Raw genomic sequence first — 25,645 nt, forward strand, 5'->3', positions numbered from 1 at the left:
ATGCAGATTAATTGCTAATGAGGGTGAAACAAACCCAAACCAAAGTGAAACAAAGTAAAAAACAAACAACTTCTAAACCTGTTCATTTGAAGACTATCCAGGGTCTATGAATGGATAGTTCATTTCAGTTCAGTTCAGTTGCTCAGTCGTGTCTGACTTTGTGACCCCATGAACCGCAGCACGCCAGGCCTCCCTGTCCATCACCAACTCCTGGAGTTTACCCAAACTCATGTCCATTGAGTCAGTGATGTCAGCCAACCATCTCATCCTCTGTTGTCCCCTTCTCCTCCTGCCTCCAATCTTTCCCAACATCAGGGTCTTTTCAAATGAGTCAGCTCTTCGCATCACATGGACAGAGTATTGGAGTTTCAGCTTCAACATCAGTCCTTCCAATGAACACCCAGGACTGATTTCCTTTAGGATGGACTGACTGGATCTCCTTGCAGTCCAAGGGACTCTCAAGAGTCTTCTCCAACATCACAGTTCCAAAGCATCAATTCTTTGGCACTCAGCTTTCTTTATAGTTGAACTCTCACATCCATACATGACTACTGGAAAAACCATAGCCTTGACTAGATGGACTTTGTTGACAAAGTAATGTCTCTGCTTTTTAATATGCTGTCTAGGTTGGTCATAACTTCCCTTCCAAGGAGTAAGGGTCTTTTAATTTCATGGCTGCAGTCACCATCTGCAGTGATTTTGGAGCCCAGAAAAATAAAGTCAGCCACTGTTTCTGCTGTTTCCCCATTCATTATAGGGGAATGGAATGCAAAAATAGGAAGTCAAGAAATACCTGGAGTAACAGGCAAATTTGGCCTTGGAATATGAATGAAGCAGGGCAAATGCTAATAGAGTTCTGCCAAGAGAACGCACTGGTCATTGCAAACACCCTCTTCCAACAACACAAGAGAAGACTCTACACATGGACATCACCAGATGGTCAACACCGAAATCAGATTGATTATATTCTTTGCAGCCAAAGATGGAGAAGCTCTATACAGTCAGCAAAAACAAGACCGGGAGCTGACTGTGGCTCAGATTATGAACTCTGTATTGTCAAATTCAGACTTAAATTGAAGAAAGTAGGGAAAACCACTAGACCATTCAGGTATGACCTAAATCAAATCCCTTACGATTATACAGTGGAAGTGAGAAATAGATTTAAGGGACTAGATCTGCTAGACAGAGTGCCTGATGAACTGTGGACAGAGGTTCATGACATTGTACAGGAGACAGGGATCAAGACAATCCCCCAAGAAAAAGAAATGCAAGAAAGCAAAATGGCTGTCTGAGGTATCCTTACAAAGAGCTGTGAAAAGAGCAGTGAAAAGCAAAGGAGAAAAGGAAAGATATACCCATTTAAATGCAGAGTTCCAAAGAGTAGCAAGGAGAGATAAGAAAGCCTTTCTCAGTGATCAATGCAAAGAAAGAGAGGAAAAACAAGCCAATGGGAAGGACTAGGGATCTCTTCAAGAAAATTAGAGATACCAAGGGAACATTTCATGCAAAGATGGGCTCAATAAAGGACAGAAATGGTATGGACCTAACAGAAGCAGAAGATATTAAGAAGAGGCGGCAAGAAGAACTATACAACTATACAGAAAAACTATACAAGAAGGATCTTCACGACCCAGATAAGCACGATGATGTGATCACTCACCTAGAGCCAGCATCCTAGAATGTGAGGTCAGGTGGGCCTTAGGAAGTATCACTACGAACAAAGCTAGTGGAGGTGATGGAATTCCAGTTGAGCTATTTCAAATCCTAAAAGATGCTGTGAAACTGCTGCACTCAATATGTCAGCAAATTTGGAAAACTCAGCAGTGGCCACAGGACTGGAAAAGGTCAGTTTTCATCCCAATCCCAGAGAAAGGCAATGCCAAAGAATGCTCAAACTACCGCACAATTGGCACTCATCTCACACGCTAGTAAAGTAATGGTCAAAATTCTCCAAGCCAGGCTTCAGCAATACGTGAACCGTGAACTTCCAGGTGTTCTAGCTGGATTTAGAAAAGGCAGAGGAACCAGAGATCAAATTGCCAACATCCGCTGGATCATGGAAAAAGCAAGAGAGTTCCAGAAAAACATCTATTTCTGCTTTATTGACTATGCCAAAGCCTTTGACTGTGTGGATCACAATAAACGGTGGAAAATTCTGAAAGAGATGGGAATACCTGACTACCTGACCTGCCTCTTGAGAAACCTGTATGCAGATCAGGAAGCAACAGTTAGAACTGGACATGGAACAACAGACGGGTTCCAAATAGGAAAAGGGATATGTCAAGGCTGTATATTGTCACCCTGCTTATTTAACTTATATGCAGAGTTCATCATGAGAAACCCTGGGCTTGATGAAGCACAAGCTGGAATCAGGATTGCCGGGAGAAATATCAATAACCTCAGATATGCAGATGGCACCACCCTTATGGCAGAAAGTGAAGAAGAACTAAAGAGCCTCTTGATGAAAGTGAAAGAGAAGAGTGAAAACATTGGCTTAAAGCTCAACATTCAGAAAACTAAGATCATGGCATCCGGCCCTATTCCTTCATGAATGTATAAGTCCCTACTTATTTCAACATATAAGGACTAACTATTAATATAGGGATAAAGACACCAAAAAATCATGCAAGGTAGTATTCCTGAAGTAAGTACTAATTTTGCACAAGTGATGTTGAGTCACTGTATAGAATGATTTTTTTCTTTAAACTCCCTCAGGCATCCTCACAGATCGTTCTCATTTAAGTGGTTTTATTATCTTTTTAGTGGTTTCAGGGTAGGATGTGCCTTGGCCTCTGGATCTTTAAAAGCCAGTCATGTGATTGTGTTTGGTTGTCTGGGTTGAGAGTGATAGACTCAAAAGGAAGCTGCATCTTCGAAACTTAAGGCCCCTCCGAGTTCTGATTAGTTACACAATGTCTCAGTAAATACAGCTACTCTTTATATTTAAATATGTTCTCTCCTCACCCTGAATTTACTGCCAAAGAAAAAAAGGAAACAATATTATTTTGGTTGCCAATATGGCCTCCATTAATTTGAATTGAACCACTGAAATTTCTGGGATGAGGACTAGGGAAAGTGATACTAGATTCCCAGATAGGATTTGTCCCATCATGATGAGTTTGCCATATCTGTTATGCATTAAAGCAGTTGGTTCATGTTTTCACTTTTAAACCAGTTCTAACAGAAAGTGCAATATGGTCTGGCCAGTATATGTGTGTTAGTTGCTCATTTGTATCCAACTCTTTCCAAGTCCGTGGACTTTAGCCTTCCAGGCTCTTCCATGGAATTCTCCAGGTAAGAATACTGAATTGGGTTACCATTCCCTTTTCCAGGGGATTTTCCCAACCCAGGGATTGAACTCTGGTCTCCCACATTGCAGGCAGATTCTTTACTGTCTGAGCCACCAGAGAATCCTGGCCAGGGGAGCAGGTAATTCTGTGAGTGAAATGTGCTTCAGTGTGTAGGGGTTTTTTGCAATATTTAGAGATTGTAAACATAAGGAAAGTGTGGAAGAACAGTATATGCTACAGGCAGGCTGTAGGGTGCTATAAGGAGTGGGCACTTCAGCATCAGCAGATCCCAACAACAGGTCACACCAACTTTTGAAAATACTCAGTGATGTCAGTCATGGTAATGATCCCCTTTGCTTCTTCCTAACTCTTCTCACAGTGATGAAGGAGCTGTCAAAAGGCGGGCTGTGAAGGTTCCCTGAGAATTCGGTCGTAAGGCCCTTGTTCTTCCTGTGCTTCCTACATGAGGACACTGGCTGATGTCGCTCAACCATAGGTTTATCCTGTGTGTGTTGGGATGACTCACACATCCTGTGGCCTGCTCAACATTTTTCTGGTTCGTGCCATGTAACACTCCATGTAAAAGAGATCACAGACTGTATCTCTGTCAACTAGAGCAGACATTTTTGGTACTGCCTCAGTCTGAACTGCACAGACATCCGCTTTTCCAGGACAATAGGGTAGTATCACCTTGTCACTCTGCCCAGGCCTCTAAGCCCTTGGGCTCTTCCCCCATTTCACTCAGCACCTCTGGCTGTTGCCTGATCACATCTACCTCATAATGTGCCCCCTGCAGGCAGTCATGATAATAAACTACTTGGATGAAAAGGGTGAAAATGTAGTTTCACCTAAACTGCATTTAGGTGAAGAGGAAGAAGAAAATCACCATAAAATATCAGTGCAGTGGGAAAAAGTAAAATGTTAGGAGAAAGGTCAAAATCGCAATAAGTCTCTTGGTTTAGGATATCTAGAAGATTTTAATTAAGCATTGTGTTTGACATACAGTTTAAGTTTTATCCTTGCTTGTTTGGGCTGGAACTTATCTTTTTGCTTAGAAGTAATTGGCTTAACAAAAGAAAAAGGAAAAACTAACCATTTAAGATAAGTTTTGAGGTTCTGGTTTGTTTTTAAAGACATTGTCTTTTTTAGTAGGAGGTCTCTTGCATATAAATATTCCCAGTGCATGTATTCTTCTTGCTATTTGTGGATTATCCATAGCAACCTGGTGACATTTCAGTCACATCAGTTTTCCTTAGCTACCAAAGATTGCTTAACTCCTAATTGCTCTTTCTGACCTGTGTTTAAGAAATGTAAAATTGATTTTAATTTTAGCTGCCAAAAATAGCACTAGTAGTTATTTAAAATTTTATATATTTGAAAAATTCAAATTACTTGTGTATATATTTTAATACTTAAAGAAAATTCATTTATGGGAAGACAAAGTATTCCAAAGTGAATTAAAAATGGTTTTCAGAATACTTAAATGTAGTTCCCTTCCACAAGCCTTGGCAATCAAGAGCTTCCTAGAGTGTCCCAATTACAGATCCTAGTGATAACCTTCTGTGGGTCTTAGAAATGCTTGTTTCTACTTGTTTGTTAGTGCTTTTCACTTTTTGGAAGTGTTAATACATTTTTCTGGGCTTCCCTGGTGGCTCAGTGGTAAAGAATCTACCTGCCAATGCAGGAGACTCTGGTTGGATCCCTGGGTTGGGTAGGATCCCTGATCAGGAAGGTCCCCTGGAGGAGGAAATCCTCCAGGGAAATCCCATGGGCAGAGGAGCGAGTTGGACACGACTAAGCAACTAAACAACAACAAACATGTGTATCTACTAGTAATTTAAAGTTCATTTTTATTGAGGAAATATGATTTCTAAAGTTGAGGTTGTGGAAGTTTGTTTTTGACTTTGATGTTTGGTATAACCTTCAGAAAAGGGTTCCCACAATAAAAATGAACGATTACAAAAAAACTATCAAAGTAGTTATTTGTCCAGGAGAATTTTATGAAAGGGTTTGTCTTCTGTCAGGGAAACAATGGCACAGTCCCTTAGAAAGTCACTTATATTTAAAAATAAAATAAAATTAAAAAAAAAAAAAGAAAGTCACTTAAAAGGTATGTTAATCCTACCAAAATATTAACCTCGTGATCTTCAATTCCAGGGTGCATTCCCTGCCCTGCAAGTTCAGCTAAAAATATGCTGAAAGGCAAATTTCATAAGATAATGAAATAAAAATATGGACCTAAGTCTGTAAAATGCAAATTAAGAAATAAAACCCCTAGCAGAATATAAATGTCTGACAGATTCTTTACTCTCTTCAAATTAGTAGCCTGGTCTTTTGGTATATTTGTAAAGTAATGATTTTGTAAAAGGCATTGAGAAGGTATATTGTTAAATGATGTACCCATCTGATAATTTTTAGTCTGAAAATTATTTTCATATTTGTGAAGTTGATGAGTATAACTGTACTGTTGGTGGCTGTGTCTTCTTAGTATATAAAATGAAAAAAAATTACTATAATTTTTTTTATAGATTTTGAATGTCTAAAAAGTATTTTGGATTCCAAGAACAGTTTTATGAAACTAATAGCACTTCATATTTATTTTTAATTACTTTTATTAAACCAGTTTAAATTCAGTGTAACAATATGGACATAAACTTAGTAGGTAATAATTGTATTAATATTAAACCTTTTGATTATATGAAAAGATATGTATAGACTTTTAATTAGAAACTAGTATCTGATCAATTCCAGTTCCTAAAACAGTTTGACTCATAACTGACATTTGGTGTGATTTAAAGTGCATACAGCCTAAAGTTTTCTTTGATATGTTACTGGACATTTGGCATTTAGATCAGGGGTGTTAGAGCTGTGGTTGCTGGGTGCCATGACTGCTGGGTATGATGGATTCCAAGCCTCATGGCTTCCAGCTTTTATTTGCTTTGATTTCAGAAAGCTAAAGAATCCTGAAATGTTTGGACCTTAGACTCTATGGCTTAGTGATCAGCCCTCAGTGCCCATACAGTAACTCCTGAAGTTTCTGTTTGAACATCTCAATTGATAGATAAATATCCCAGAGAGACTCACTGATTTTGGATAGATCTCATGGTTAGAAGAATGTGCTCTTTCTGAATGTCTCAAACAGCCTCAAAGAAACATCTGTTAATTGATTCCAATTTTAAACTCTGAAACCACTATATAAAATTATGTCTTTGATGCCTCTTCTTTATAAGACACCCCCCACCCCACCCCTCCCCACCCCAAAGATATGAAAACAGCACTTCTTTTCCAGAGTAACATTTTCATTGCCTTCAACCATTTTGCCCCTAACAGGGTTGTTTAGCTTCTGGCTATAATCTCTCAGTGATCTTGTCTAGAGGCACTTTAACTCTTCCTGTCCTCACTTTATTGAGACAGACAGCACCAGATAGAGTGAGCTCTCTTTCCCTCTTGCTGGACTGTATAGTTCTACTAAACTTGATTCCCTTTTGAGTGCTTCTGTTGACTCATACTGCAATATGTCATTTTACATGCTTTTCATGTAAGATAGGAGTTCCCTGTTGAGTTCTTTCAGACTTTTATTATTTGTTCCATTGATGCTACTCAGCTTAGACTGTGTTCCATTTCAGTGATATAAAAGCAGATAAAGAGAAGATGATGATGGTTACTTATAAATCTGTGGGTGTTCTTTCATGTTACCTACTCTTATTACTCCACAGTTGGAGATTTTATTACTGGGACATAATCTGGGTACCTAGCATATCCCAGTGAGAAGGTTTAAAGACCCCTGGGGGGGGGTTACTTGTCTGCCTTTGAGTCTTTTTAAAAAAATTTTGGAGGGCTTCCCCAGTGACTTAAGGGGTAAAGAATTCACCTGCAATGCAGGAGACATGGGTTTGATCCCTGGGTCAGGAAGATCCACTGGAGGAGGAAATGGCAATCGGCTCCAGTATTCTTGCCTGGAGAATCCCATGGACAGAGAAGCCTGGGGGGCTACAGTCCATAGGGTCATAAAGAGTCAGACACATCGAGAGAAGCCTGGGGGGCTACAGTCCATAGGGTCATAAAGAGTCAGACACATCAGAGCATGCACATGCATTGACGTTAACGTTGAATGCTTGTTACCCTGCAAATTTTACTACTTGGTACACATACTTAGTCACTAATGTAAAAGTAGGTTTTGATGTAGAGGATGATGGAGTGAAGCTTGCTGCTACCTGTGGTGGCATGAGAAGTCTTTGGGGGAGGTGGGAATATTTATGAAAAAAGTTTGAGGGCACCAAACCTCAGCTTTAATTTTCCTTAGGACCAGTTTTATAGTACTTTTCTTCTGCTAATCTTAAATCTTTATGTCACACATAAACAGACAGTTCTGTGTGTTTGTTAGATTCTTTGTTGTGTAGTTGAATGTTCAGACAGAAACTGTGCTAGTTTTTGGAACCTTATACCTTGAAATTTAGATAGCTTGCAGCTGCTTTGTAGTCTCTGAAAAATATATCTTACGGTATGTTGGGAATTTCCAGGTTTGCATTAGCCTTATTAACCCTTTCTGTCTTCCTGCCCAACTTCTCACCATCCTCTTTACCAAATGTTGGGTGACCCAAGTTTAAGGTAGTGGTGAGGATGAAGTGAGCAGAGAGTTGGATCTTCAACTCTGTTTTGCTCTGAGAACAACAAAACAAAAACATAGCTCAGGAAATAAATAAAAGAAAAATATTATTTGACTTCTCATATTAGAAACTCAAAAGAGATTTTTTGCATCTGTGCACTCCTGTACCTCTGTTTATCTGATGTACCATTCTCAGTTCTGTGCAAAATTAACATGTATGCAAAATAGTAAGTGCATTAAAGTGATGGCTTTGGAGGACTGGCATGTGACAGACGAGGAAGACCATGAGCTTACCTTCTCCTATGGGCACACTAAAATTACAGCTATCTGCAGAGCAACTGTTGATTAGAAAGATTGGAAGACTAGAAGACAAGATCTTCTACAACTAGAGATATAAAGAAGGAACCATAATGAGACAGGATGGGCTAAGATGCAATATTCAAGACCCATGTCCCTGGGGTAGGAGGTAGGGGTGACTTGCAAACAGAAAGATAATTCCGATTGCAGAGCTTCTTCCCGAGGAACCAGGGGTTCAAGCCCCACATCAGGATCCCCAGCCAGGAAGACAACACTCGCAGAACACTGGCTTTGAAGGCCGAGTAGGGCTTACTTTCGGCAGACCCAGTGGGCTGTAGAAACACAGATTCCACTCTTAAAGCGTGCACATAAAATCTCACATACTCCAAAACCCCAGGGCAGAAGTGGTAATTCAAAAGGAGTCTGGGTCATTCTCACTTGCTGATCACAGACTGCATCCCAGAGAGGCAGGAGGGAACTAGAACTTACCCTGGGACATAGACACTGGCAGCAGCCATTTTGGGGACCTCCTTGTACTACAAGGATATTGGATCTGGGAAGCACTATTTTGGAATTTTTTTCTCTGGTTTATTAGCACTGGCACCAGCCCTCTCACCAACCTGCTCCAGGCTCCAGTTCTCAGACGTCTCAGGGCAAGGTACTAGTCAAACAGGAACATATTGCTCCTTGGAAGAAAAGCTATGACAAACCTAAATAACATATTGAACAGCAGAGGCATCACTTTGCCAATAAAGATCGGGAAGTCAAAGCTATGGTTTTTCCAGTAGCCATGTACAGATATGAGAGTTGAACCATAAAGAAGGTTGAGCACTGAAGAATTGATGCTTTTGAACTGTGATGCTGGAGAAGATTCTTGAGAGTCCCTTGGACAGCAAGGCAATCAAACCAGTCAATCCTAAAAGAAATCAATCTTGAATATTCATTGGAAGGACTGAGGCTGAAGCTCCAATATTTTGGTCACCTGATGGGAAGAGCCAACTTGTTGAAAAAGATCCTGACACTGGGAAAGACTCAGGGCAGGAGGAGAAGGAGGTGCCAGAGGTTGAGATGGTTGGACCGCATCATTGACTCAATGGACATGAGTTTGAGCAAACTCTGGGAGATAGTGAAGGACAGGGAAGCCTGGTGTGCTGCAGTCTGTGGAGTCTTAAGAGTTGAACATGACTGAGCAACTGAACACCAGCAACACCAGCATAGCTACCTTAAAACCCTTGAGCCCATGGCAGGGCTAGCACTAATGCAGGGACCAACCTCACCCACCAATGGGCAGGCAGTAACCCCTGGGATCCCTGGATTTCAGCCCTACCTACCAGTGGGCCAGTACTAGCTCTGCAACCTCCAGGGCCTTGCAGCCAGAGACCCACAGGCCTGCCTCTTCCCACGAGTGGGCCAGCAGTAGCCCAGGACCAGTCTCCCCCACCAATGGATGGGCACCAGCCCCATGACCACCACAGCCCCAAAGACTGCCTTGTCAATAGGCAGCCCATCCGCCAGCAAGTTAGCACCAGCCATGGACCTCCCAGCCCCAGTCCTGTACACGAGCAAGCTGGTATTAGCTCTGAGATACCCTGGACCCCTCAGTCAGCCACACTGGGATCTAGCCTCGGTTACTGGTGGGCTTGCACCAGCTTTGGGAAACCCTGGACCCCATAGCCAAAAGTGTCAGGAACCAGCCTTGCCCACCAGCAAGCAACACTACATCTGTGTCTCCTGACCCTCCAGTCATCCACCCTGGAACCTGGCTCTGCCCACCAGTGGACCAACAGTAACCCTGGGAACTCCCTGAGACCTGGCCCTGCACACCAATGACTGGCATCCTCTAAATAAGGCAAATCTTGGCAGCCAAGTGAGCTGGGGCCAGCCACACCTACCAGACTGCCCACATAGTCACCCAATCAGAAGGGAAGGACCCTGCAGCCCACTTAGGGGGCACCCCTAGAGCGTATAGCTCTGGTGACCAGAGGGGAATGTGCTGCTGCAACACATGGGGTGTCTACTATAAAAAGCTGCCTCTCCGAGATCAGGAAATATAAATCAGCGTACCAAATACATAGAAATGAAAATAGCATATTAGGCCAAAATGAGGTGACAGAGGAATATGTTCAAAACAAAGGAAAAAGCTAAAGCCCCAGAAGAAGGACCAGGTGAAGTACAGACAGGCAGTCTATTCAAGAAAGAGTTCAGGGTAGTGATCGTAGGGATGATCAAAGAACTAGGGAGAAGAATGGCTGTGTAGAGAGAGAAGTTAGAGGTGTTTAACAAAGAGAATATATAAAGAACCACCAAACAGGAAGAATCCAGAAATGAAAAATAAACTAGATGGTATCAATAGTAAACTAAATGATAGAAACAGATGAGTGAGTTGGAAGATACAGTAGTGGAAATCACTGAAGCTGATCAGAAAAAGAATGAAAAGAAATGAGGATAGTTTAAAGAGATCACTGGGACAAGGAGCATACTAACATTCACATTATAGGGGTCCCTGAAGGAGGAGAGAGAAAAGGGTGTATTTGTAGACACAATAACTGAAAACTTCCGTAACCTGGGAAAGGAACAGGTATCCAGGTCCAGAAAGCACAGAGAGTCCCAAACAAGACCAGCCAAAGAGGATCACACCAAGATACACTGCAATTAAGATACCAAAAATTAAAGAGAGAATATTAAAAGCTGCAAGGGAAAAGCAACAGGTTCATACAAAGGAGCTTCCATAAGACTGTCACCTGATTTTTCAGCAGAAACTCTGCCGGCCATAAGGGAGTGAAACAATATATTTAAGTAAAGTAATGAAAGGGAAAAACCTCCAACCAAGGATACTTTACCCGGCAAGGCTTTTATTTAGATTTGATCAAGAGATCAAGTTTTACAGATAAGCAAGAGCCAACGGAGTTCAGCACCACCAAACCAGCTATACAAGAAATGTTAAAGGGACTTCTCTTATCATAAAAGAAATGGCCGCAACCAGAAACATGCAGATTACAAGGAAAAATCTCATTGGTAAAGCAAATATAGGGTAAAGGTAGTAAATCAACCATGTACAAAGCTAGTTTAGAAGATTAAACAGCAAAAGGAGTAAACTCATCTGTATCTACAGTACTTAGTTAAGGCATACAAAAACAGGAAATGTGAAGTGTGTAAGAAACAGTAAACATTGTGGGGGGGGCAATGAAAACATGTATGAACTTAAGAAATCAGCAACTTAAAATAATCACAAATATAGATAGAATGCTATACATAAATCTCATGGTAATCACAAATGAAAAATCTAGATATACATACCAAAAAAAAAAAGTCCAAACATTATCCTAAAGTTAGTCTCATCACAAGAGAAAAGAGCAAAAGAAGAAAGGAACAAAAACAACTACAAAAACAATCCCAAAGCAGTTAATGAAATGACAGTAAGTACACTTATTAATAACTACATTAAACACAAATGGACTGTGTACTCCAGTCTAAAGACATAAGAGTAGCTGAGTGGAGTATTAGTCATAAAAAGGAATGAAATCCTGATATTTGCAGTAACATGGATGGACCAAGAGGGTATTATGCTAAGTGAAATATGTCAGACAGAGAAAGACAAATATTGTGTGATTTTACTTATATGTGGAATCTAAAAAATAAATAAATGAACATAACAAAACAGAAACAGTTACAGGTACAGAGAACAAGGAGGTGGTTGCCAGAGGGAAGGGGGTTGAGGAGAGGCATGAAATCGGTGAGGGAGATGAGGAGTACAAACACTTTCAGTTGCAAAATAAATGAGTCATGCATATGAAATGTACAAAATGGGGAGTATAGTCAGTAACTAATATCCCTGCATGGGGATGTTTAGTAACTTGACTTGGCATAGTGATTATTTTGAAGGGAGTAGACATAATGATTCACTATGTTGTGTAGCAAGTACTAACGTAGTGTAGGTCAATTATGTACTTCAAAACGAAGAAACAAACTCATAGGAAACAAAATCAGATTTGTGGTTACCACAGGTGGGAGGAGGGGGGATTGGAGGAAAATGGTCAAAAGGTACAAGTTCCCCACTATAAGGTAAATAAGTGCTAGGGATATAGTGTACAATATGCTACATATAATTAACACTGCTTTATGTTACATATGGAAGTTAACAGAACAAATATTAAGAATTCTCATCTCAAAAAAAAGTTTTTTTCTACTTCTTTTATTTCATATCTGTGTGAGATGATGGATGTTCCTTAAACTGATTGCGGTAATCATTTCATGATGTAAGTAAGGCAAACCATTGTGCTGTACACCTTAAACTTATACAGTGCTGTATCTCGATTATATTTCAGTAAAACTGGAAGAAAAAAATGTCAGTAAAATGAAGGGAGAAAGGAGAATGGGAGTGGAGTATGGGACAAAGGGAAACTATTGATTATTTAAAACTATTTTGTTAGATACAGTGTTGAATTGTATTGCAGATTTCATTATAGATAAATAGACTTCCATTCAAGTCTGTATCTTAGACTATATTTTGAGGATTCCCAGAAGTTCCTTATATGAAGCCCTTGATGGTGACTAGATTCATTGAAGACTGTGAACCACATTCCAGAAGATGTAATTACTCTTCTTCCAGGCACTGTTACCCCAAGTAGAGTAATTGAAGTTCAGTTTTAATTGTATTGTTGAAGCAGAGTTTGACATTTACAGAATACTGTAAAAGCCTCCTTGGTATAGCATGTTTGGAAGTATATCCTAGATCTTAATTTACATTTAAATGATATTTCTTTCTTTGTTTCCATCTTACTCCAAAGTAGGAAACAAGTGCTTGTGTTATTGCTTTTAAATTATAGCAAGCACCTTCTGGAATGTGACTTGCAGTAGAATTCAGCACTTGGGAGTTGAGATTTGGTCATATGTATATATTTGCTCGTATGTGAACACATTGCATATATTTATGAATGGTATGAGTCAAGTAAAAATTATATGAAGGATTTATGAAGAAAATAATTTCTAATATACTGTGTGATGCCCAACTCCCTGTTTTTTGTGACTATTTCTATCTATAAAGAAAGAAAGTGGAGTCGCTCAGTTGTGTCTGACTCTTTGCAACCCCACTGACTGTAGCCTACCAGGCTCCTCTATCCATGGGATTTTCCAGGCAATAGTACTGGAGTGGGCTGCCATTTCATAAAAGTAACTTATTTTGCAGAGAAGATTCCCTTTAAATTTTGTATTTAGGTTATTATCAAAAAAATAAGAAATAATAAGTGTTGGAGAGAATGTGAAGAAAAGGAACCCTTACATGCTATTGGTAGGAATATAAATTGGTGCAACCACTTGGAAAACCGTATAGAGATTTCCTTTAAAAATTAAGAACAGAACCGTCATATGATCCAGTTATTCTACTTCTAGATATTTATCTGGATACAAAAACACTAATTCAAAGAGATATATGCACCTCTGCATTCAGTGCAGCATTGTGTACAGTAGCCAAGGTATGAAACAACTTATATGTCCGTCAGTGGATGAATATATAAAGACGAGATCTCAACACCCTCCCCCCACCACCATGCATGCATACACTGGAATGCTACATATCCCTAAAAAACAATGTGAAATTCATTCATTTAATTTGCCATTCATTACAACATGGATACCTATAGGGTATTATGCTAAGTGAAATAGGTCAGAGACAAATACTGTATGATTTGGCTTATATGTAGAATCTAAAAAATAAAATAATAAAGCAGAATCATAGACAGAACAGATTTAAAGATTATATTCAGAATAGCTTTCGTGTCATTATATTTTACTTTTGTTCTTTAAAAATTGGTTATTTTTTCCAGAAATAAGTATGGTAACTCACTAAAGCAAATCACTCTATTCCTAACTATTCCATGTTTTTTTCCTTCTTCCTAAATATGAGGATAAAAATAATTTCAGGTATGGAGAATGAATTGTGTGCCAATATCCACTCAAGTATAATGGCATACATAATGGAAATGCCCTTAGAATTGGTCTTAGAAGTCACATTATCGAGTTTTTCAGTGTTTTTGTTGAAACTTGAAACTTCTCTTTATAGGAAATATAAACTGTGCTATAGAAGTACAGATTGAAAATTTAAATATCTTGACTTACTGAATGTTATGATGTGCCAGATTTTTAAAATAAATTGATTGAAATTAGGATTTCAAATAAAGTAAAGTATATCATTACTCCCTTTCATTTTCTTTTTCAGGAGGTTTATGTGTGATCCACTACTTCTATGTTCTTTTCCTCTTATGAAAACAAAAGTGCAAGCCATCGTACTTTCTTTTCTCCTCTCATATCAGACAGTAGTAATAATGTACCTGCACATACCTGTTATTTTGCGTGCTGTGTCCTGATCCAGGTTTCACACCCGTTTCTCATTCCAGAAAATGAAATAAGCTGATGGGCCAAGCCTGGGTTATATGTCTGTCCCTGTAGCTTGAGAAGAATTAGGTCAGTCCCACTCCAGGCATGGACCTTGAGAAAGTGGAGTATTTTCCTAAAAGTCAATGTTCTGTTTCCAGAAAATGGGAGATACACATATACCTTGCAGGCAAAAACATGTATGTCTGTAATTTCTGCTTAAGAAAAGCCAGTATAGAAAAACACACTTCTGTGGCTGATTATTCTCCCTTTTAAGTAAGGCATCTACAGGGAGTTTGCTTTTTAACTTGAAATGACAAAATCTGACTTTATTAATTAAAAAAAAAAAGTTAAAATTTCAAAATACTTACTAGTAGGCTTGAGAGCCATGACTAGTACAGATGTTTGCAAGGCATATATACATGTCACCATTCACCTTGAGACCTGTGTGATTAGTGGCCTCTGTGGTTGTATAACACTGAGTTCTGAGGGTCACTATTATGCTGGAATTAGCCACAAAGGATAAATCCTTTTTCTGTCAAATCGATGGGAGTACTAGGAGAATATTTCCTTTGAAATTTTTTTTTTTTGAATTGGCTTAGTTTGAGCCAAATATTGCACATTACTTGAAATGACTGCTGTAGGAGCAGAGACATTTAATGAGGATTAGTGATCAGTGAAGCACGTATACTGTACAGAGGTTGATGTTGTAGGACATGGGGTTAGGTTTAATGGAGGACATAAATTTGATTGTTACTAGTTGTTTCTGGTGGACGTGAGCATTTAAAGGGAGAATTACTGTTTATAAATTCTTAACTGCTATTGGCCTGTCATTCACTACTAAGCTGCTAAGTCGCTTCAGTCGTGTCCAAGTCCGTGCAACCCCATAGATGGCAGCCCACCAGGCTCCCCCATCCCTGGGATTCTCCAGGCAAGATCACTGGAGTGGGTTGCCATTTCCTTCTCCAATGCATGAAAGGGAAAAGGGAAAGTGAAGTCACTCAGTCGTGTCCGACTCTTAGCGACCCCATGGACTGCAGCCTACCAGGCTCCTCCATCCATGGGAGTTTCCAGGCAAGAGTACTGGAGTAGGGTTCCAGGGCCTTCTCCATGTCATTCACTAGTGTGTATATAATTTTAAAATTGTTAGAATGAAGTAAATTGACAGCTTTAAAAAAATAATCAACTTTATTTTTTAGGGAAGTTTTGGGTTCACAGCAAAACTGGGTGGAGAGTACAGAGTTTCTATATGCTCCCCCTCCCCCCACATAAACAAACATTAACTTTTTACTCCAAGGTATATATTTTTTTAATTAAAAAAATTTTTTTAAAGATTTATTTATTTTTGTCTGTGCAGGTCTGCGTTGCTGCGTGGACTTTTCTCTAGTTGCGGGGAGCATGGGCTTCTTATCGTGGTGGCTTCTCTTGTTACAGAGCACAGGCTCTATGCACGCGGGCTTCAGTAGCTGTGACTCTGGGGCTCTAGAGCACAGGCTCAATAGTTGTGAACACACGTGGCCTGTGGCATCTTCCCAGGGCAGAGATTGAACCTGTGTTGCTGCATTGGCGGTTGGATTCTTAACCACTTTACCACCAGGGAAGCCCACTCCTAGGTATTTATAAGCGTATTTAGAAACACAAATTTTTTGTGTGCTTACTTTTGCAACTAAAAGATGTGTTCAGACTAGAAAGGGGAAAGTGTTCTAGAGCCAAGAAGCCTTCTCTGACAGCCCTGAAATGTTGCTACAGTGGAAGAACAGAGGAAGAGTACGGATCTAACATCATCTGGTCTGGAGCCACCTGCCTTCAGATCAAACTGACGACAGCCCAGAAGGGAGCATTGTGCCTAGGGGCAGTGCACGGACCAATAGCAGGAGCCCTTGGTTCTGGCTAGCTCTGCGTCTAGCTTGCTGTGTGGTTTAACTGAGTGAAGACTGACTCCCTTCAGCTTTCTGGGATTCCACGATGGAATGGGGTCTCGAGTCAGGGCTATCCTACAGGGGCAGCAAGCAGTGTGGAATCAGAGTGTTGTCGAGCTTGGCCACACATTAGCTGAATGCCTTCTGTCCAGTCACTTAACCTCTTGGTTTCCGCTGTGGAAAGGTTATAATTGACTTCTCTGTTTTCCTCTACAGGCAGTTTCTTTGCTCTTTCTGGTTTAACGTAGCTAATTATTATATAGTATTATTTGTTCATGGCACCCCACTCCAGTACTTTTGCCTGGAAAATCCCATGGACAGAGGAGCCTGGCAGGCTGCAGTCCATGGAGTTGCTAGAGTCGGACACAACTGAGCGACTTTCACTTTCACTTTTCACTTTCATGCATTGGAGAAGGAAATGGCAACCCACTCCAGTGTTCTTGCCTGGAGAATCCCAGGGATGGGGAAGCCTGGTGGGCTGCTGTCTATGGGGTCGCACAGACTTGGACATGACTGAAGCAACTTAGCAGCAGTAGCAGCAGCAGTTCTAGGGGTAACTGCTTTCTGAATAAATAACTTCAAAAGGTAGTGTATTAACACTTCACTGTGGATCGTTTTTGAACAGATTCCTTTGAGTCATCATATCAGGATGACCTAAATCAAATCCCTTATGATTATAAAGTGGAAGTGACAAATAGATTCAAGGGATTAGATCTGTTAGAGTGCCTGAACAACTATGGACAGAGGTCCATGATGTTGGACAGGAGGCAGTGATCAAGACCATCCCCAAGAAAAAGAAAGGCAAAATGGTTATCTGAGGAACCTTACAAATAGCTCTGAAAAGAAGAGATGCAAAAGGCAAAGGAGAAAAGGAAAGATATACCCATTTGAATGCATAGTTCCAAAGAATAGCAAGAAGAGATGAGAAAGCCTTCCTCAGTGATCAGTGCAAAGGAATAGAGGAATACAGTAGAATGGGAAAGAGTAGAGATCTCTTCAAGAAAATTAGAGATACCAAGGGAACATTTCATGCAAAGATGGGCACAGTAAAGGACAGAAATGGCATGGACCTAACAGAAGCAGAAGATACTAAGCAGAGGTGGCAAGAATACACAGAAGAACTGTACAAAAAAGAGCTTCATGACCCAGATAATCATGATGGTGTGATCACTCACCTAGAGCCAGACATCCTGGAATGTGAAGTCAAGTGCGCCTTAGAAAGCATCACTACGAACAAAGCTAGTGGAGGTAATGGAATTCCAGTTGAGCTATTTCAAATCCTGAAAGATGATGCTGTGAAAGTGCTGCAGTCAATATGCCAGCAAATTTGGAAGACTCAGCAGTGGCCACAGGACTGGAAAACGTCCATTTTCATTCCAATCCCAAAGAAAGGCAATGCCAAAGAATGCTCAAACTGCCGCACAATTGCATTCATCTCACACGCTAGTAAAGTAATGCTCAAAATTCTCCAAGCCAGGCTTTAACAGAACATGAACTGTGAACTTCCGATGTTCCAGCTGGATTTAGAAAAGGCAGAGGAACCAGAGATCAAATTGCCAACATCTGTTGGATCATGGAAAAGTGAGAGAGTTCCAGAAAAACATCTGTTTCTGCCTTATGACTACACCAAAGCCTTTGACTATGTGGATCACAATAAACTGTGGAAAATTCTGAAAGAGCTGGGAATACCAGATCACGTGACCTGCCTCCTGAGAAATCTGTATGCAGGTCAAGAAGCAACAGTGAGAATTGCACGTGGAACAACAGACTGGTTCCAAATTGGGAAAGGAGTACGTCAAGGCTGTATATTGTCACCCTGCTTATTTAACTTCTATGCAGAGTACATCATGAGAAATGTTGGACTGGATGAAACACAAACTGGAATCAAGATTGCCAGGAGAAATATCAATAACCTCAGATGTGCAGATGACACCACCCTTTTATGGCAGAAAGTGAAGAAGAACTAAAGAGCCTCTTGAAGGTGAAAGAGGAGAGTGAAAAAGTTGGCTTGAAATTCAACATTCAGAAAACGAAGATTATGGCATCTGGCCCCATCACTTCATGGCAACTCGATGGGGAAACAGTGGAAACAGTGACGGACTTTATTTTTTTGGGCTCCAAAATCACTGCAGTTGGTGACTGCAGCTATGAAATTAAAAGACACTTCCTCCTTGGAAGAAAAGTTATGACCAACATAGACAGCATATTAAAAAGCAGAGACATCACTTTGCCAACAGAGGTCCATCTAGTCTAGTCAAAGCTATTGTTTTTCCAGTGGTCATGTATGGATGTGAGAGCTGGACTACAAAGAAAGCTGAACGCTGAAGAATTGATGCTTTTGAAGTGTGGTGTTGGAGAAGACTCTTGAGAGTCCCTTGGGCAGCAAGGAGATTAAACTAGTCCAACAGTAAGGAGATCCAACCAGTCCATCGTAAAGGAAATCAGTCCTGCATATTCATTGGAAGGACTGATGCTGAAGCTGAAACTCCAATACTTTGTCCACCTGAGGCGAAGAACTGACTCATTGGAAAAGACGCTAATGCTGGGAAAAATGGAAGGTGGGAGGAGAAGGGGACAACAGAGGATGAGATGGTTGGATGGCATCACTGACTCAATGGACGTGAGTGAGTAAACTCCGGGAGTTGATGATGGACAGGGAGGCCTGGCATCCTGCAGTCCATGGGGTCACAGAGTCAAACATAACTGAGCCAACTGAACTGACTGACTGACTGACTGATCAGAAATGTTCTTGGAATCAACATATCTGGAACTAGAGTCTTTCTGCTTCAAAACTACTTGCTAGATATCCTTTAGGCACACCTGAAAGGGACAAGAAATCTTTTTGGATAGTATGGTTTTTTAATAACAATGTTATTAATAGAGATGTGATTTTTAAATGACAGAATTGTACATTATTTTTCTTTAAATTGTCTTCATGCAATTTAAGTAATACAGGCGAAAAGGGAAAGATCAGTGTCCTTTACTTCTTGGAACAGAATGTTTTTTGATTGTTTCCATTTAAAATTATATAAATTGCTCACAACTGACTTCCTTTTTTTATCAACTGACTTTGGACTAAGTTAAGAGTATGATTTTCTGTCTATTGTGAATGCTGATTAAAGGAATCCTTTCTTACCTCAAAGGACAAGGTAGTCCTGAGATTCCTCCAGGGAGTTTAATTCACAGAACCCCTCCTTGAAGATACAGGCTACTTCCTCAGGTGTGTAGGCCAAGGTTCACTTGGACCAAGCCACAGTAATGTGGATATGCGATATCCCACAGGGCTGGGATTATCTTAACCTTTTATTTTCCAGCTTAGTGGCTTGATAGAGCTAATGAATCTTCCCAAAGTACCTGGGGTTTCCCTGTCAGTGTGCCTCATATAGCTGCCGGCAAGCACGTTTTTAATACTCTTCCTGGAAGTGAAACTCTTTCTGCCTTAAATGTGCAATTTTCCCTGCCTGAGAAGGTCAAAGGCACATTTACATAGTTCACAAGAGTATAAAAGAGGCATTCAGGGCCTTCTTGCCAAGCCGTCTGACTAGACTAATACCAGCTGATTTTCCACCTCTACTTACGGAAACTGCAGAAATTCATAGGTGCACCATGGTCCCTGAAACAACAGTCTTAACGGCAAAGGAACATTAAAATAAAATGTCCACATTATCAAATCAGTTAATGTAGCTTGAAATTGGTAGGAGTAAAAAGTGGTTGTTCAGACTGTCAGAATTAAACATATGTTAAAACTACTTAAATTAAAACAAAATCTACCTTTTTGAAACACTGTTCTTGCCTGGAGAATCCCAGGGATGGTGTAGCCTGGTGGGCTTCCTTCTATGGGGTCACACAGAGTCGGACACAATGAAGCGACTTAGTAGCAGCAGCAGCAGCAGCAATTTACTTAGTATTCAAATATTGAGAATATTCAAAGCAAACTTCAGCATATTCACAATGTTACTTTTTTTTTATTGCTTTTCTCCCAACTAGTTTTTAACTCTAGTGTGCTCACTAACATTTATTGAGCACTTCCTATGTACCAAACCCTTTGTATTTATAACATCTTCTAATAATTTAAGGCAACCTGTTGAGGTATAGGAATTGTTATCCTTCTGTCGATGAGGAGTGGAGGCTCAGAATCTCAGGAATTGGCTCACAGTGGCGGGGGAGTAAGTGAATGAGGGATACAGGTTTGGCCCTAAGGTCAGTATGCTTTGCAGAACAGCATGCTGCTAACTGTGCTCTGCTGTTTATGAGACTATGGAGAGAGAAAAAAAGAAGAGCAAGTTGCATTACTCTCATTTGCCTACATTTCATGTTCCACTGTCTGATGTGAGCCCACATCTGCCTCCTTCCCCTTCCTGCATAATGAACTTGGGCCCTGTCTGGGTCTGTGCCCATGACACCCTTCTCCATCCTCTTCATTTCCTATATAAAGATTTCCTTGCGCAATCTAACTTTGGGGAAATTCTCTGCTTACCATTTTGACATTATACATTTCTTTCTGTTACTGTGTAACTCTGTGTGTGTGTGTGTATATGTAACTCTGTATGTGTGTGTGTAACTCTGTGTGTGTGTGTGTGTGTGTGTGTGAGTGAGTGTGATTACCTGTCTGGATCATTAGCTTCCAGAAAACAGCAATCTCATTTGCATCTTTGTACGCTTGGCATGTAGATAGGTGGAAGGTAGTTTTTAAAGCCTAGTTTTATAACTGGTCAATAATGATTACTGAAGGGGAGAGGATTTCCAGATCTTTCATTGTGTTATTTTAGGAGGTCTAACAATGAATGCTAGAGTTTTCTATCTCTGCCTGCTGGTGTTTTTCTACACTTTTTGGGAATTCCAAACAGATGGACAGATGGTAATGACTTGTATTAATAGTTACTTTGCTTTACTGTTACTATCTAGTGAACTCTTAAGGCTTGTTTTGCCTTTTTTTTTTTTAAACTATGTTTAAGGTTTGTTAACTATGAAAGACTCTGGGTCATGAGGAAATGCAAGAGTGGGGATGGGAAGGTGGTAACAAAGATACTTCAGATTTGCATTTTCTTTTTAGAAATTTCCATTTTCAGTGTAGCTGACACTTGTAATTTCTGTTAAGGATTGGTGCCTGAGCAGGAATGCCTGTGAAATAAGCTTCAGCTGTAAAGACAGGCAAGGTGGGTGATTTTAACAAAAGTGTTATCTTTTTTCATACCTTAATAAAATAAAATAATAAAATGAAGACAGTGACAATAAGAATTATGAAAAAAGACAACTCTTTTTTAAAACAAGCATATGTATTATATATTTCCAAGCATTTATCTTTGTCTGCATAAAGGTAATTTATTTCAGCAAATGATTTAACCGGAGCTTATCATTTTTAGAAAAAAACATCCTTTGTCCTCTGCTATACCACAGTGACCTGAGGTGTGGAATTGATTGACCAAAATTGCATAACAGCCGGTATGCATTTTCAGTACTATATTATTTTGCAGTGTGCCTGGTACTACTACTGAGGAGATGCAAAGAACATTAAATACTTTGGGGGTGAGTAGGGGGCCTTATGCACACACAAGGCTGGGAAAGCTTTAGTTAATGAGTTTTTTTGGACTACAAATATGATACATTTACATAGAAGTAAGAGCTTGGCATTTGTATTTAGCTTTTATTTATAAACAACATTTACATTTTACTTGTAAACATATAGTTTATAAAACAGTGAATTGAGGAAGTAGCTTCAAGACAGAAAAATCTTGCAGAGAACACCTACTTTGTAAAGTGGAGATCAGAGTACATATTGTTGGGAAAATGGAGAAAGCCGGTAGAAGACCGAGTGAAAGAGCGGATGTTAAGACTGTTATTTGTGACCTGGACTAGTTCTGACTTTCAGAGGTCATACTAAGTCTTAGATTAGACATGCAGCCTCTTTCAGAGCACAAACATAATTGAAAATAATAATTTTAAAATCTGCTTTCTTGGGTCTCCATTTTGCTTTTCTTCCAGTGTAAAAGCATGAATATTCTATTTTCAGGAAGATGATGAAAAATATTATTTCCTTCTCTAACAGTTTGGCTAATTTTGTTGTTGTTTCTGGCTCCATAAATTGAGAGGCAGTCTGTACCATGCGTTGTATCATGCCCAGCAACTTTTTGTTCTGCTTTGTTTTTTTTCATTTGAATGAAATTGTTCCTTAGCAAATAATTGCAGTTCAGAATGACTTTTATTGAGCTTGATTGAATTAGGGTTATGTATGAAAATGAGTTAGTTAAAGCTTAATCTATTACCCAGAGAATTGATGAAAACATCAGAAAAGCAGTCATTCATGGGGATTAAATATTCTTCCATGTAAGTGGGCAGCATGGTTGCCTGGAGTCTCTTCTGCACTGACTAGGTTGTAGTGACATCAGGGTGCAAAACATACAATGTTGGCCTAGAATGGGATTTTGCCATGACATGCCTTGAATATTACATTGGACATTAACACTAATGAGGGAGCCTATTGCATTGTAAAAAGTGGCATCTCATTTTTTTTAGTATAATAAGCTTTCAAAACATAGTACCCCAAGGGGCAATGTGTAAACCATCAAGAAGCCAGTTGCTTTGGGATATTTCAGCGGTTGCTTAGGCCAGGTCTTTATGAAGGGTTTTGCAGATGCCAAGTTAGATGTCCTATTTGTGGCTAAGAGGTAAACAATAGATAATTTAAAGTTAGCACTCCCACCTGCCATGATAGTTTCTCAGAGGGAATTCTGAGCTGTGGCAGTTCAGGCCTGGCTTGGTGTATATCCTGTGGGAGGCAGTTTCATGGGTGGGAAATGGGCCTTGGGAAAGGAGCAGGTTCTTAATGAGCTAGTGGGACTGAAGTCCTTGGGAGTTGGGAATCCAAGGCCTTGTTTGGGTGGAAGGGATGGCTGAGAGGAAGCACCGTGTGACCCAGAGAACACAGACAGGCATGGGGTGGCTCAGTTGAAAACCTCCCCTGGCTTTGGTCTAAGGGCATACACACACAAGTCACCATTCTGCAGGATTGTATTCACCCCCTAAGACATTTCCCCTTCTTGCCCACCTGTCCTTCTGACACCTCACACAGCTGCCCATTTCCATCAAATCAGAACATTTTATGAAGTCGCCTTGTAACTTAAATGCAGACAGAACAGCTTGTGCTGAAACTGCTTTTCTGAAGTTACCGTGTGGGCATTTGTAATAGCCAGATAAAATCTGGAGTCTTTCAGTGTGGCTCAGAACTCAAAGGGAGTCTGTCTCAGGCAGGATCTTCAGCCTTGGAATTGACTTCCGTTCTGTGGCTTATTCCCTGGCTGATTCTTTGGCTGCCCTGTCCTAAGTTAGTTAAGTCCAGCATGATTTCTTTGTTATCCTGAGTTTTAAAATCCTTATTGGTTATAGCATAATCAACCTTCCTCTCCCTGCCTACTTTATCCATAGATATTTACATCCCATGTGATAAATTATTGAACAATAATCAAAGCAAAGTATAGATTTGTTCTATTTGGGGGGTATATATTTGATTATAGAAACAAATCAGTAAATGCACCTTAAGATTAGTGATAGTTTGTTTTTGAGCTCCTAACAGAGCATCTTTCTGTACATAGGATAGAACATACTTTATTTCTCAGATAGCCTGCACTCACTTCTTAAACTAAAAGGTAAGCAAATCTCCAAACTAAAATAAAAATTTGTTGTTGTTCAGTTGCTAAGTTGTGTCCCAGTCTTTGGGACCTCATGGACTGTATGTAGCACGCCAAGAATTAAACCCACACTATCAAAGTTAACTCCCAATTGTGGCAGTATCAGTTCAGTTGCTCAGTCATGTCCGACTCTGCAACTCCAGGACCGCAGCACGCCAGGTTTCCCTGTCCATCACCAACTGCCAGAGCTTGCTCAAACTCACGTGCATTGAGTCAGTGATGCCATCCAACCATTCATCCTCTGTCGTCCCTTTCTTCTCTTAGCTTCAATCTTTTCTCAACATCAGGGTCTTTTCTAAGGAGTCAGTTCTTCACATCAGGTGGCTAAAGTATTGGAGCTTCAGCTTAAGCCTCAGTCCTTCCAATGAATTTTCAGGATTGATTTTCCTTTAGGATTGACTGGTTTGATCTCTGTGCAGTCCAAGGGACTCACTCTCAAGAATCTTCTCCAATGCCACAGTTCAAAAGCATCAATTCTTCGGTGCTCAGCTTTCTTTATGGTCCAACTCTCACGTCCGTTCATGACTACTAGAAAAACCATAGCTTTGACTGTATGAACCTTTGTCAGCAAAGTGATGTCTCTGCTTTTTAATATGCTGCCTAAGTCTGTCATAGGTTTTTTTCTAAGGAGCAAGCATCTTTTAATTACCAACTGCAGTGATTTTGGAGCCCAAGAAAATAAAGTCTGTCACTGTTTCCATTGTTTGCCCATCTATTTGCCATGAAGTGATGGGGCTGGATGCCGTGATCTTAGTTTTTTTGAATGTTGAGTTTTAAGTCAGCTTTTTCACTCTCCTCTTTCACTTTCATCAACAGGCTCTTTAGTTCTTCGCTTTCTGCCATAAGAGTGGTGTCATCTCTCCCAATTGTGGCAGTATGAATTAAATTCATTTTTTAAAAGTTTATACCAGTTTATTTACTTGATAGTTATTTATAGATATTCATGATTTTTACCTATTTCATAATTTTTCTTTTAATGGTTCTTGATAGTGGCTTTTATAAATTTATATGAAGAAAAAGCATGGACATAAATATATGAGATAGTGTATGTCATTTTCTTAAAATAGCAGTTTTAATGTTAACTGTCTCAGTTCAGTTCAGTCGCTCAGTCGTGTCCGACTCTCTGTGACCCCATGAATTGCAGCACGCCAGGCCTCCCTGTCCATCACCAACTCCCGGAGTTCACCCAGACTCACGTCCATTGAGTCAGTGATGCCATCCAGCCATCTCATCCTCTGCCGTCCCCTTCTCCTCCTGCCCCCAATCCCTCCCAGCATCAGAGTCTTTTCCAATGAGTCAACTCTTCACATGAGGTGGCCAAAGTACTGGAGTTTCAGCTTTAGCATCATTCCTTCCAAAGAAATCCCAGGGCTGATCTCCTTCAGAATGGACTGGTTGGATCTCCTTGCAGTCCAAGGGACTCTCAAGAGTCTTCTCCAACACCACAGTTCAAAGGCATCAATTCTTTGGCGCTCAGCC

General features: G+C 40.2%; 1 protein-coding gene across 24 annotated transcripts in view; it reads left to right on the forward strand.

Moving 5' to 3' along the window:
- Nucleotides 1-25,645, forward strand: part of BBX (BBX high mobility group box domain containing) — a 295,437-nt gene that overhangs the window by 104,708 nt on the left and 165,084 nt on the right. Inside the window, exon 1 of one of the 24 annotated variants that reach the window (XM_055568052.1) lies at nt 21,860-21,923. The exons of the other annotated variants lie outside the window; for them this stretch is intronic. The gene's annotated coding sequence lies outside the window, so the exon portion shown is untranslated. Of the gene's footprint in view, nt 1-21,859; nt 21,924-25,645 lie in introns of those variants that run through there. 24 annotated transcript variants of the gene reach the window in all.

Source organism: Bubalus kerabau, chromosome 2 (genome assembly GCF_029407905.1).
Source record: "Bubalus kerabau isolate K-KA32 ecotype Philippines breed swamp buffalo chromosome 2, PCC_UOA_SB_1v2, whole genome shotgun sequence".
NCBI classification, from domain to species: domain Eukaryota; kingdom Metazoa; phylum Chordata; class Mammalia; order Artiodactyla; family Bovidae; genus Bubalus; species Bubalus kerabau.